This window comes from Sorex fumeus, unplaced genomic scaffold (assembly GCF_029834395.1).
Source record: "Sorex fumeus unplaced genomic scaffold, SorFum_2.1 ptg000044l, whole genome shotgun sequence".
NCBI lineage: Eukaryota > Metazoa > Chordata > Mammalia > Eulipotyphla > Soricidae > Sorex > Sorex fumeus.
Genome location: NW_026606101.1, coordinates 42462251 through 42473896, shown reverse-complemented (window position 1 = coordinate 42473896; position 11646 = coordinate 42462251). Strand labels below are relative to the sequence as shown.

Genomic DNA, 11646 nt, shown 5'->3' with positions numbered 1-11646 from the left:
CTTTTCATTGTTGAGTAGAACTTTGGGCATAACAAATTATCACACAAACCATTGCTTTTGAGACTTTTGATACTTTTACAGTTTAATTTGCAAACAGAATTTCTATAACAAATTACTTTTAACCAAATCATATCTTGAAAACTTTTCTATAGAAAACCAGGGAATAAAGTGAACTGCTCACTGTGGAAAGCCTAAAATTACATTATTACAGTAGAAAATACAGGAGGAAGTAGATAACTGAAAGATGACTGCAACATTGGATTCAAGTCTCTAGCTCCTGTAGCTACTTAAAACATGGTTTTAGAAACCCAACATTTCCAGTAACCATAGGAACAATTAAAATAAAATTTGCCATGAAAGCCCTTATATTATGCTTGATATAAAGAGGTAGGAAGATGTAAGAACCAAGCCGTATGAAACATGACATTTTATCTACAACTCCTATTTGTTTCACTGAGGTTGTATTTTCAAAATTCAGTCACCTCTTCAGCTTCAGACTCAGATTCTTCTTCGGCATTTTTGAGCCATTCTAGAAACATTTTTATTTGTTCAAGGAAGACATTTTTCCCCTTTGCAAAATGTGCATCCTTATACCACTTCAGTATGGGTTCTTCACTCAGGACTTCAGCTTTATAAAAAGCACCACTATTTTCTGAAAGGCTTTCATGAAATGAATGTTGTCATAGAAATACTCCTGAATCTGCAGTAACAGTCAGCTCAGACTGACCTTGAGGAGTAAAGGCAGCAAGTAGAGGGCTCTATGGCTTCAAGTGCTTGATGGCTTGTTCTGCTACAAGTTCTTCCTTTTTGTTCCATTTCACAGTGCTCATTATGCAGGATAAGACTATTCCAATAACAACAGGTTATGGAATGTTGTTTTTTTTCATCTCTTCCTTGACATACAAAATTATATCCTTGAAAGGATCACCACGGGACATCTGTTCCTGAAGTTCTTTCTGAAGTTCCTTATGAGCTCCTATGGTCTGCTGATTTTGAACGTATTCTGAGAGCTCTTTTAAGCCTGCCTCAGTAAAATACTATGTGAAGTGTTCAACGCTTTGTTTAATAGCAGGAAAAAGTTACATCAGTCTATTATCCATGCTGACTTTCCGAAGACTTGCAGCTACTGCATTGATATCTTTTTCATTTATCCATGATTTAAAGAGCTTTACAGCAAAAGCTGCTGAAACCCCTTCTATAACCAAATTTTCACTATAAAGGCTATTAAGAATGGATGCATTTAGTGTTCCATTAGCCAGAAGAATACTAGTCAACACAAAGTTGGCAAAACCCTCCATGACATTGAGGCTAATGGTATTTTCAAAGATGACACGCCACTGGCTGAGCAAGTGAAAACAGAGATAGATAAATGGGACTACCTTAAACTAAGAAGCTTCTGTACCTCCAAAGAAACAGTGACCAAAATACAAAGACAGTCTACAGAATGGAAAAGAATATTCATCGAATACACATCTGACAAGGGGTTGATATCAAGGATATACAAAATACTGGTTGAACTCCACAAGAAGAAAACATCCAACCCCATCCAAAAATGGGGCAATGAAATGAACAGAAACTTTCTCAAAGAAGAAATCCGAATGGCAAAAAAGCACATGAGAAAATGCTCTACATCATTAATCATCAGGGAGATGCAGATCAAAACCACAATGAGATACCATCTCACACCTCAGAGACTGGCCCACATTCAAAAGAACAAAAGCAACCGATGCTGGCGCGGATGTGGCGAGAAAGGTACACTCCTTCACTGTTGGTGGGAATGACGACTGGTTCAGCCCTTTTGGAAAACAGTATGGACGTTCCTCAAAAAATTAGAAATTGAGCTCCCATTTGACCCAGCAATACCACTCCTGGGAATATATCCCAGAGAGGCAAAAATGTGTAGCCGAAGTGACATCTGCACTTGTTTGTTCATTGCAGCACTCTTTACAGTAGCCAGAAAGTGGGAGAGACCTGAGTGCCCAAGAACAGATGACTGGTTAAAGAAACTTTGGTATATCTACACAATGGAGTACTATGTAGCTCTTAGAAAAGATGAAGTCATGAACTTTACATACAAGTGGTACAATATGGAAAGTATCATGCTAAGCAAAATGAGTCAGCAAGAGAGGGATAGACATAGAAAGATTGCATTCATCTGGGGGATATAAAATAACAAAATATGAGATTAATACCCAAGAGTAGCTGAGATCAACACCAGGAGGTTTACTCCATAGCCTAGAGGCCAGCCGGGTATTCTAGGGGAAAGGACAGTTCAGATAGAAAAGGGAACACCAAATGGAGGGTGTTTGGAGGATCCTCCCAGGAGGGGAGATGCAGGTTGAAAGTAGACTGGACTGAACATGTTTGCCACTCAATGCCTCTTTTGCTGATCACAACACCCAAACGGAGAGAGAGAACAAAAGGGAATGCCCTGCCACAGTGGCAGGGGGGGATGGGGGGGATGGGGGTGAGGGGGGTGAGGGATATTATCCTGGTGGTGGAAAATGGGCACTGGTGGAGGGATGGGTATTTGATCATGGTATGACCGAAATCCAAGCACAAAAATTTGTAAATCTACAACTCAACTGTACCTCATGGTGTTTCACTAATAATAATAAAAAAAAGAATACCAGTCAACATAGCCAGTTTGTTCCTCTCTGACTTCAAAAAACCCTTTAAGAACAGCAGCAACTTTTTAACTTCATCTTCAAAATCTTTCTCCAGGTATTTGTAGTGCCTGATTAACTTGCTAAAAACCTGAGCAAATGCTTGCATGGTCTCTCGGTCTTCCTGCGCTGCAAAGATACAGATATCTGTACTCATCATGTCATCTGCCAATGTACCACCTGGAGCCAGCATTCCACCAGCCACCAGAATGTCAAAGAGTGTTTCTGCATATCGACAGTAATAACGTTTTGCTCCAGAAGCATCAAGAAACTTTGCTACTCCTTCCAGTTGATGAAATGAACAGAAACTTTTGCAAAACAGGAATTCAAATGGCCAAAAGCCACATAAAAATGCTCTTCATTCATCAACCATCAGGGAGATGCAGATCAAAACACTACAGAGACTGGCACACATCTAAACAAACAAAGGCCACCAGTGTTGGCATGGATGTGGGTAGAAAGGAACTCTCTTTTATTGTTGATGGGAGTGCTGACTGGTCTAGCCTTTTTGGAAAACAATATGGACATTTCCCAAAAATCTAGAAATATAGCTCCTATTTGATCCAGAATGGAATGCTATGCAGCTGTTAGGAAAGATTAAGTCATGAAATCTGTATATAAATGGATGATCATGGAAAGTATCATGCTAAGTGAAATGAGCCAGAAAGAGAGGAACAGACATAGAATGACTGCACTCATTTGTGGAATATAAAATATCATAATATGAGACTAACACCCAAGGACAATAGAGATAAGGGCCAGGAAGATTGCTCCACGGGTGGAAGTCTGCCTTATGAGCTGGAGGAGAAGGCAGCTGGGATTAAATAAAAAGAGAGAGATCTTGTTCTTGAGTTAATCTCTTAGAACTTCCCCTGACGAAGGAGCTTTACATCTGTTTGTTGTTATGACAATGTTCAACCCTATTTACATGCACCCTCACCCTTCATGATTTCTATATAACTATGCTGTGAGGGGTAAGAGGGGATAGAAAGATAAGAAATGGAGGATGAGAATGATGGAACTATGATGACTATGACTATGATGAGTACTAGGGAGAGAGAAATAAACTGACTATCAATCAGCCCGGGCCCTGTTTCTCTGTTCCCAGGTCCTTCTTCCTTCCATCACTGTGGGCCAGGGCCAATCAGGGGAATGGTTCTCAGCCACCTAACGCTTGAGTCCTGCACACCCATGCTTTTCCTTTGAAACCCGCAACATATAAATTAATTTCTTGCTGCTTTAGACATTCATTTTAATATTTAATCATTTTAAAATTTAAAAATGATTTCTGATTCACTATTTCTAAGACTGTGGGGTTATAGAACTTGTGTGAAGTTGCCTGATAGTGATGCTCTTAATATAACTAGAGGAATGAACTTATCCCACCTCAGAGCACCTTCGTTAAAATTCTGTTCTGAATTGAAGCAGTAGTTTCCTCACTGATGGCATTTGTTTGTTTTCTGTTTGCGTGTTAAGCAAGAACTAGAATAGGATTAAACTTGAGCATCTGTTAAGCACAACCTTCATGTTCTCAAGGTTATTCCCATAGATTAAGCATTCTCAAAGGACTGGTGTAATATGCTGGTGTAATTATAAAATGATTAATTTTGTGTGTTAATTTGATTGGTCTGAGGGTTTCCCAGATAGCTGATAAACCATTTTTTTTTCTGGGCATAGCTATGAGGCTGTTTCTCAAAGAAATTAGCATTTGATTCATACACTGTGTGAAGAAATCCATCTTCATCAATGTGAACAGAATCATCCATTCTCTGTGGGCCCATATAGCATAAGAAAGCAAAGGAAGGGTGAATTCTTTGTATCTTCTCAAGTTGGGATATCTACATTTTCAAATTCTTACACATGGGAACTCCTGATTCTTGGGTCTCAAGACTTAGCTTAATGGCCTGCAGATGCTTAGGTCATTGGCGTGGGACATACACCAGCAGTTTCTTTTTTGACTTGGACTGAAATATACCATTTGACTTCCTTGGCTTTCCAGATTGAAAGTGGCAGATAATAGGATTTCTCAGCATCCATAATATATCAGCTAATTTCTGTGATAAATCCCTTACCTATCTATTTCCCTATCTGCTATCATCTATTTATCTACTCCTGTTATATTCATTTAATAGAAAGTTGCATGATTTTGTCCTATCTTACAGCTATATAGTTGAATGACATTATTTTTTCTGAACAGGCTGTAGCCAGTCAAATTAGTTTGATATCCTCTGAAAAGACTATCTAAAGGCCAATGTTGTATGTAATCTTTGTTAATAAGGCTTATCTTGATTTTTAAAATAATAAAATCAAGAGATTTCCTAGGATATGTGTCTGTATTGGTAATATTCCTACTACTACACGTCTATTGCTTTGACTCCTCATATATCTATATATATATGTCTATATATATGTCTATATATATCCATATAAATGTCTATATATATATCTATATATATATGCATTGTAGCACTGTCCTCCCATAGTTCATTGATTTGCTCGAGCGGGCACCAGTAACCTCTCATAACAAATTGTGAGACCTGTTGTTACTGTTTTTGACATATCAAATATGTCACAGGTAGCTTGCCAGGCTTTGCCATGCAGGCAGAATACTCTTGGTAGCTTGCTGGACTTCCAAGAGGGATGGAGGTGGAGGAATCGAACCTGGGTCAGCCACGTGCAAGGCAAATAGCCTACTCACTATGCTTTTGCTCCGGCCCATATATATATATATATATATATATATATATATATATATATAAAGGTAAAAGGTAAAGGCCCTCCCGTTGATCGTCGATTTGCTCAAGCGGGCCCAGTAACGTCTCCATTGGAGACTTTTGTTGTTACTGTGTCTGGCATATCGAATACTCTCGGTAGCTTGCCAGGCTCTCCGAGAGGGGCGGAGGAATCGAACTCGGGTCGGCCATGTTGGCCGCTTGTAAGGCGAACGCCCTACCCACTGTGCTATCGCTCCAGCAAGGCAAATAGCCTACTCACTATGCTTTTGCTCCGGCCCATATATATATATATATATATATATAGGCCCATATATATATATATATATATATATATATATATTTAATTTGGGGACCACACCTGGCAGTGCACAGTTCATATTCCTGGCTCTGCACTCAGAGATCACTGCTGTGCTGGTGGGGCTTTGGGCGAACCATATGGAGTGCCAGGGATCATACCTGCCTAAGCCTCATACAAGACAAGTGCCCTGTTCGCTGTGCTATAAATGTATAACTTCAGATAATCAATTTATCTTTAGATTTCAAGCTTATATTCTACATTTCACATTAAAAACAGAAATAAGCAAACAAAAACCTAGAAACACACCAAGCTCTCACATTACTCTCAACAACTCTAACCAATTTTCCCTACTTCTGATGGAGAGACATGAATAAATCAGAGTTACAGACCCTATGATGTGAGACAGTCACCACGGCCTTTTCTGCACACTGTGTTAGATTTTACTATTTTACTATCAATGTTTTCAGGATTCATGGAAACATAATGGGAAATAAGCTTTAATACATTCTACAATCACTAATTAGTATATTTAAGACAGAGATGATCATAGATGTCACTTCCCATTCCCATAGTTAATTAAGAATGAAAGACAGGTACCTGTGGGTCAGTCATGGTGGAGGTGCTGGAGTCACGATAGAACTCAATACTGACCTTTTTGTCAGAGCTTCCCCTGACACTTCACCATTTGGTCTCTGTGCACAAATTATGTGTGAGAACAAGTGACAGGGTAACATACAGGTGTGTTTATACTTGAAAAAATAAGATTGTGAGTGTGTTTATGTGCAATTTGAGCCATTTGAAAGTTAGATAGTCATAACCTTTTGCCCACTAAATATTTTAATGTGCATTGTTTACAAAAACAGGTATTGCCTTAGATAACTATAACACAGTAACCCAAATTTGTATGCTTTTTAAAATCCATGTGATATTTTTATTCAATTTGAAGATCATATTCAGCTTTTTTCCAGTAAAGTCCTTTTTGTATAAGGTTAGAATGACTAATTCTTCAGAGAACTTTATGATTCCACACAAATTTTATAAGAGTTTTATCTAGTTATGTGAAGAATGTCATTGGAATTTTAATGAGAATTGTACTGAATCTACAGAAAGCTTTGAGTAGGGTGGACATTTTGACAGTATCAGTTCTTTCAACCCATGATCACTTCTTAGTTTCTTCTTGTATATAGTTTTTTTATGTAAACATCTTTCACATCCTTGTTAAACTGATTACTAGGAACTTGGTATTTTGGATTCTTTTAAATGGGGTCATATTTGTATTCTTATTTCTTTTCTTGCATGTTCGTTCTTTCTTTTTAGGCTTTGGATTTGTAGAGCTCCTCAGCAACTTGTCATCTTCATCTAAACAATTAATGAGTAGTTCTTGTTCTGGGTGAGGTATAGAGAACTCCCTTATTGAATATGATTGTAAAACTGGAATAAATTCACAGGGCAGAGATATGATGACTCTGAAAGTGAGTTGTAGAGGAAGTCCAGAATATATAGCACCACTGTCATGGAGGTAAATTTATTTTCATTGGAATCTTCCTCCTTCTTCCACTTGGCCTTACTTATCTACTCTAGTTAGATAATGAATGAGCAGCTGTAGAATGTATATCTGAGCAGAAATAAAGTCCTAGCTGAGAACTTGACAAAACCAGGCAATGCTGAAGATGATGGGGATGGTGAGGAAGGGGCTCCACAGAATGACCATATAAGGCTGAAATGTCCTCTGGTCAAAGGCTCACTAAGGTTCTAAGAATCAACTCAGCAGATTCACTTTTGCCTAGGTCCTAATCAGAAACTAGGTGGCACTTCTGAGGTTCATCTGAATAGCTTGCCAAGAAAGTAGGGATTTTTTGAGGTTTTTAATCAATATCTTATTTAATGCAGTTTTAAATGAAATAAAATTATACAGTACAGAATTTCTATATGCCTCCCTTTATCATCTAGTATTATTGTGATGCATTTATAGTAATTGATAAACCAGTATTGATATATTATTACTGAGTAAAATTCATAGTTTACATTAAGGTTCACTTTTGATGTTGCACATTTATGAGTTTGGATAAATGAACAATAACATTTATTGATTATTTTCACCCAGAATTGACTTAGTACCATCAAATTCTATGTTCCATCAGAGTAGTTTCACTACCTTCAAAATTCCCATAGAGTTCCATCCTTCCCTGTTCTTGACACTTGGCAACCACTGATAATTGTACTGTCTCCATAGTTTTCCAGAACGTTATATAATTGAAACCATATAGAATATAATATTTTCAAGTTTATCTCTTCCACTTAGTAATATGCATTTAAATTCCCTGCATATATTTTGTAGCTTAATAGCTCCTTTATTTTTATCACTGAATAATATTCACTGATATTACTGGATGGTATTTTGGGCAGCTATAGTGTGTAGACCATTTTACATGGAGAAGAGAGGAGGTAAGGCTGAGGAAAAATAGAATCCCGAGAAGAGGAAGTGGTAGCTGTGTAATTCAGTGTTTCTGAGCCCAGTAAGTCTCATTGCTCTTTGTTGGGCCAGTGCTGGTCTGCCACAAGTTGCCCCTTGATCTTGTTTGTCTCCCTCTTCCCTTTATCTAAAGTGAGTATTCACACTAACTGAACCCTGTAACTCCATTTCTAGTCCTGGGTTTCCCCTTTTTTACATTTCCTTTGACTCAAAGCTAGAGCCTAAATTATCTGCAATATTGATAAATTGTGCTATGATAACATGGAGAATTTAATACCAAAACAGTTACTATTATTAAGGACCTTAAAGTATAAAAGAGAGATTACAGATTATCACCAGGGCAGCAACAACAAGAAGCAGTTGTCACCCCTAATGTCTGACAACCACAATTGTCTTTGGAAGAGGTTTCAACAGGAAGATGTTGAAATAACATTGGGATTTGGGCAGAAGACACAATAGCCCTGAGGTCGCAGCTTGATGTGGGGAAGCAGCTTGGTTTGAGGAAGCACAAGAGGCTGGTTATAGCGGTACTGAAAAGTGAAAAATTAATATCCTAGTTTCTGTGGGAAGAAACTGACATTGCCAGGGTGAAGAAGCTTGAGTAAGAGGAAGCTGAGCTACAGGTTCAGTGAGTGTGAACTAAGTAAAAGTCTTGGGTAGAGACATTGTCCTTCTCTGGTGACAATTTTAGGCCAAAGCCCGATGCTGGCCAAGTCCAAGTGCGGTCCACAGAGATCCAGCACTGGCATCGTAGGCTGGGCTGCAGATAACACATGACTCTCAAGCTCTTCTGGGAAAGGTCCGACTTTTATAATGGTTTCATGACTTCACTGATGTCAATGGTCATAGACTCGTTCTTTGGTCCCATTTGACACTGGTGTTACTCTATGGCAATTAATCATTTGCTCTGATATTATCTCAGAAAAGACACAACAAAATAAATGTCTATCTTGTTCCTCTACCCTAATCTTCTCTAAATTACTCTGGAGACAGTGACCCTTGAGGATGCTGGATTCCTGGAAGTGGATTATAACCACAAGCCTTGGTCACAAATTATATTTCCTCATCATTCTTTTTGTTCTGATTAATTTTTTATAGGGACCACCCTCTTAGATATTGGGTGGAAGATACCAGGATTTCATACATGCTAAACATGTGCTTTACCACTTAGCCACTTCCTGGATCTTGCCATTTCCTCTAAATTATTGCCTTTTTTTGGTAATGGAGGAAGAGGGAGCACCGAAGATTTCTTCTAAATTTTTCTTCAGCTTGTGAGATAAAACTCACTGGTGGATGACAGGAAGCAGACAGTAAAATCTAAACTAAACTAAACTAAAATAAAATAACCCTGTCAGGGTATATTAAATAAAAAGATGTATGTCCACTTTAACAATTTAATTTTCCTTTCCTTTTATTCCAAATCATATTAAAGTGAACACCCTTCCATTTTAACTTCTACTTCTTCCAAAAACATCCTGCTTTTTTACAAGCTTCCTAAGTGTTGTACTTGATGCAGAAGATCATATGAATTATCCATTTGCTGGTTTCATCTGCCCTCTGGTGGCTAAAACCATTCAATTGTTTAAAAACAAGAAGTCTTAACAAAGTCTTCTACCCGAAAGACTTAAAAAATGACAAGAAAAAAATTATAAAGAAAAATTCTATGAAAAATACAAGCATAATAGAAGTTGTACAATATTAGTGATGTTTCTGAAAAACACACTTTATATTTTTAAGGAATATTTTCACATATTGTTCTTATTAACATCTCAACTTCCAGATTGCATTTTGAAAAATTTGTTACCAGAATATATGTTCAGTAACTGATCAAATCAAACAGGGAGTCTTTGAGGCTTTCTTATGAACACTGAAGCTAAGTGATGATGCACGATCTTTCTGAGTACTAAAGTTAAAGCAATGGCTACATGATGAACAATCGTGTGATTTAAAAACCATGTTTCTTTTTTTCAGTAGGAACCACTTATCTCTTCCTCTACCCATGGCATTTCATAGGTAATTTAAGAAATACATAGTGTGACACAGTCCACTAAATTATTCACAGGTTTAAGGCACTTTAAAGATTAAACAGATATCAGCATTCTCTGTATTAAATGGTAGAATACTTTTCTGAGAGAATACTAATTATCTGTAGTAAATTCCCTCACAAGACATTTTTTCTTCTTTCTGCTGATCCTGTTCTGGGTATATCAGTCTTTAGAGATGGAAGAATATTTTCAACTAAGTGCTAATTTTCCAAAGGTTGGGAGTTCAAAGAGTCAAAATGGCTTTCATCCACATGTAAACTGAAATATTCACCTTTGTGGGTCATTGTTTTCTCAGCTGTTCAATAAAGATAATGACTCTCTCTTAGGGAGACGTTTTCTCGAGAGCATGATTTTTTTTCTGTTTGCCCCTAGTGCTTGAGACTTGAAAAGAAATAGGCTTGCCCTGCTAAACTATACAAAGAACAAGAAGACAACTCATCTACATGCTCCAAGAAATTTCTGTTCCTGGAAATTAAGATTCTTCACAAAGTAAATAGCTCACTTATTAAAACAGATACTAGCTCATCTATGTCCATTCTATGCCATTCTTCTTGCTGTATCTACAATCCTACAGCTGATAAGGTGAAAACTGATCAATTCCAATGACTCATCACCAAGATCTGTGTTTAAGATCACTCCAGCATTTACTAACCTGTAAATATATTTTCCTGATGTTAAAAAAAGACAACATACCTCAATTGAAGTCACTTGTGCTAAGTCCCATATCACTGAACTGAAGCGTAATGCCTAATACAACTCATATTCAGACATTTTCAGAAATAAACTATAGGTCGATTCCTTTCTATATTGCAAGGGAAGGTGACCTGCCTTCTTTCTGTCTGTAAAATTCTTCCACTTTTGACAGCTCTTCCAATCACCTTTCTACACGTTAAACAGAATGCTACTCAACCCAGTCATGCATTTATCTCTCTTTTTGTTTTTATTTGTGATGGGGTACCCCTTGGTGGCCAGGGTCCACCATGTCTATGTCCAGCATGCTCAGGAGGCCATATGGTGCTGGAAACCAAAGCAAATGTGGGCCTTCTGCATGACAGACAATGCCCTTTGAACTGAATGGAAATCCATGAGTCTCTCCATGAAGTCAATTCTATCTTTAAATTTATTCAGGTGAATTTTAAACACTGACTATCCCCTTCTGAGATTCTATTGTCAGCTTTTCATCCTTCCCTGCAAGGTTAAATAAATTGAGTTTTTCTACATCAGCAGATCCTTTACCTGATGGTGTTTCTGGTTCAACAATGAATATATCTAGCCTTATGGGTACATTTCTTCCTAGGAATTTCTTGCCAAATAGGTATCTCAAGGGATGGGGAGATATATAGCAGGTAGAACACTCGTCTTACACAGAGCCTGGTGGTTTCTATCCCTATCACTCCATATGGGCCCCCAACTCCTGCCAGGAATGATT

General features: G+C 37.7%; 1 pseudogene; it reads right to left on the bottom strand.

The window, feature by feature from the left end:
- Positions 1-273: 273 nt before the first annotated feature.
- Positions 274-2859, bottom strand: LOC130030554 (eIF5-mimic protein 2-like; annotated as a pseudogene).
- Between the last annotated feature and the right edge of the window lie 8787 nt (positions 2860-11646).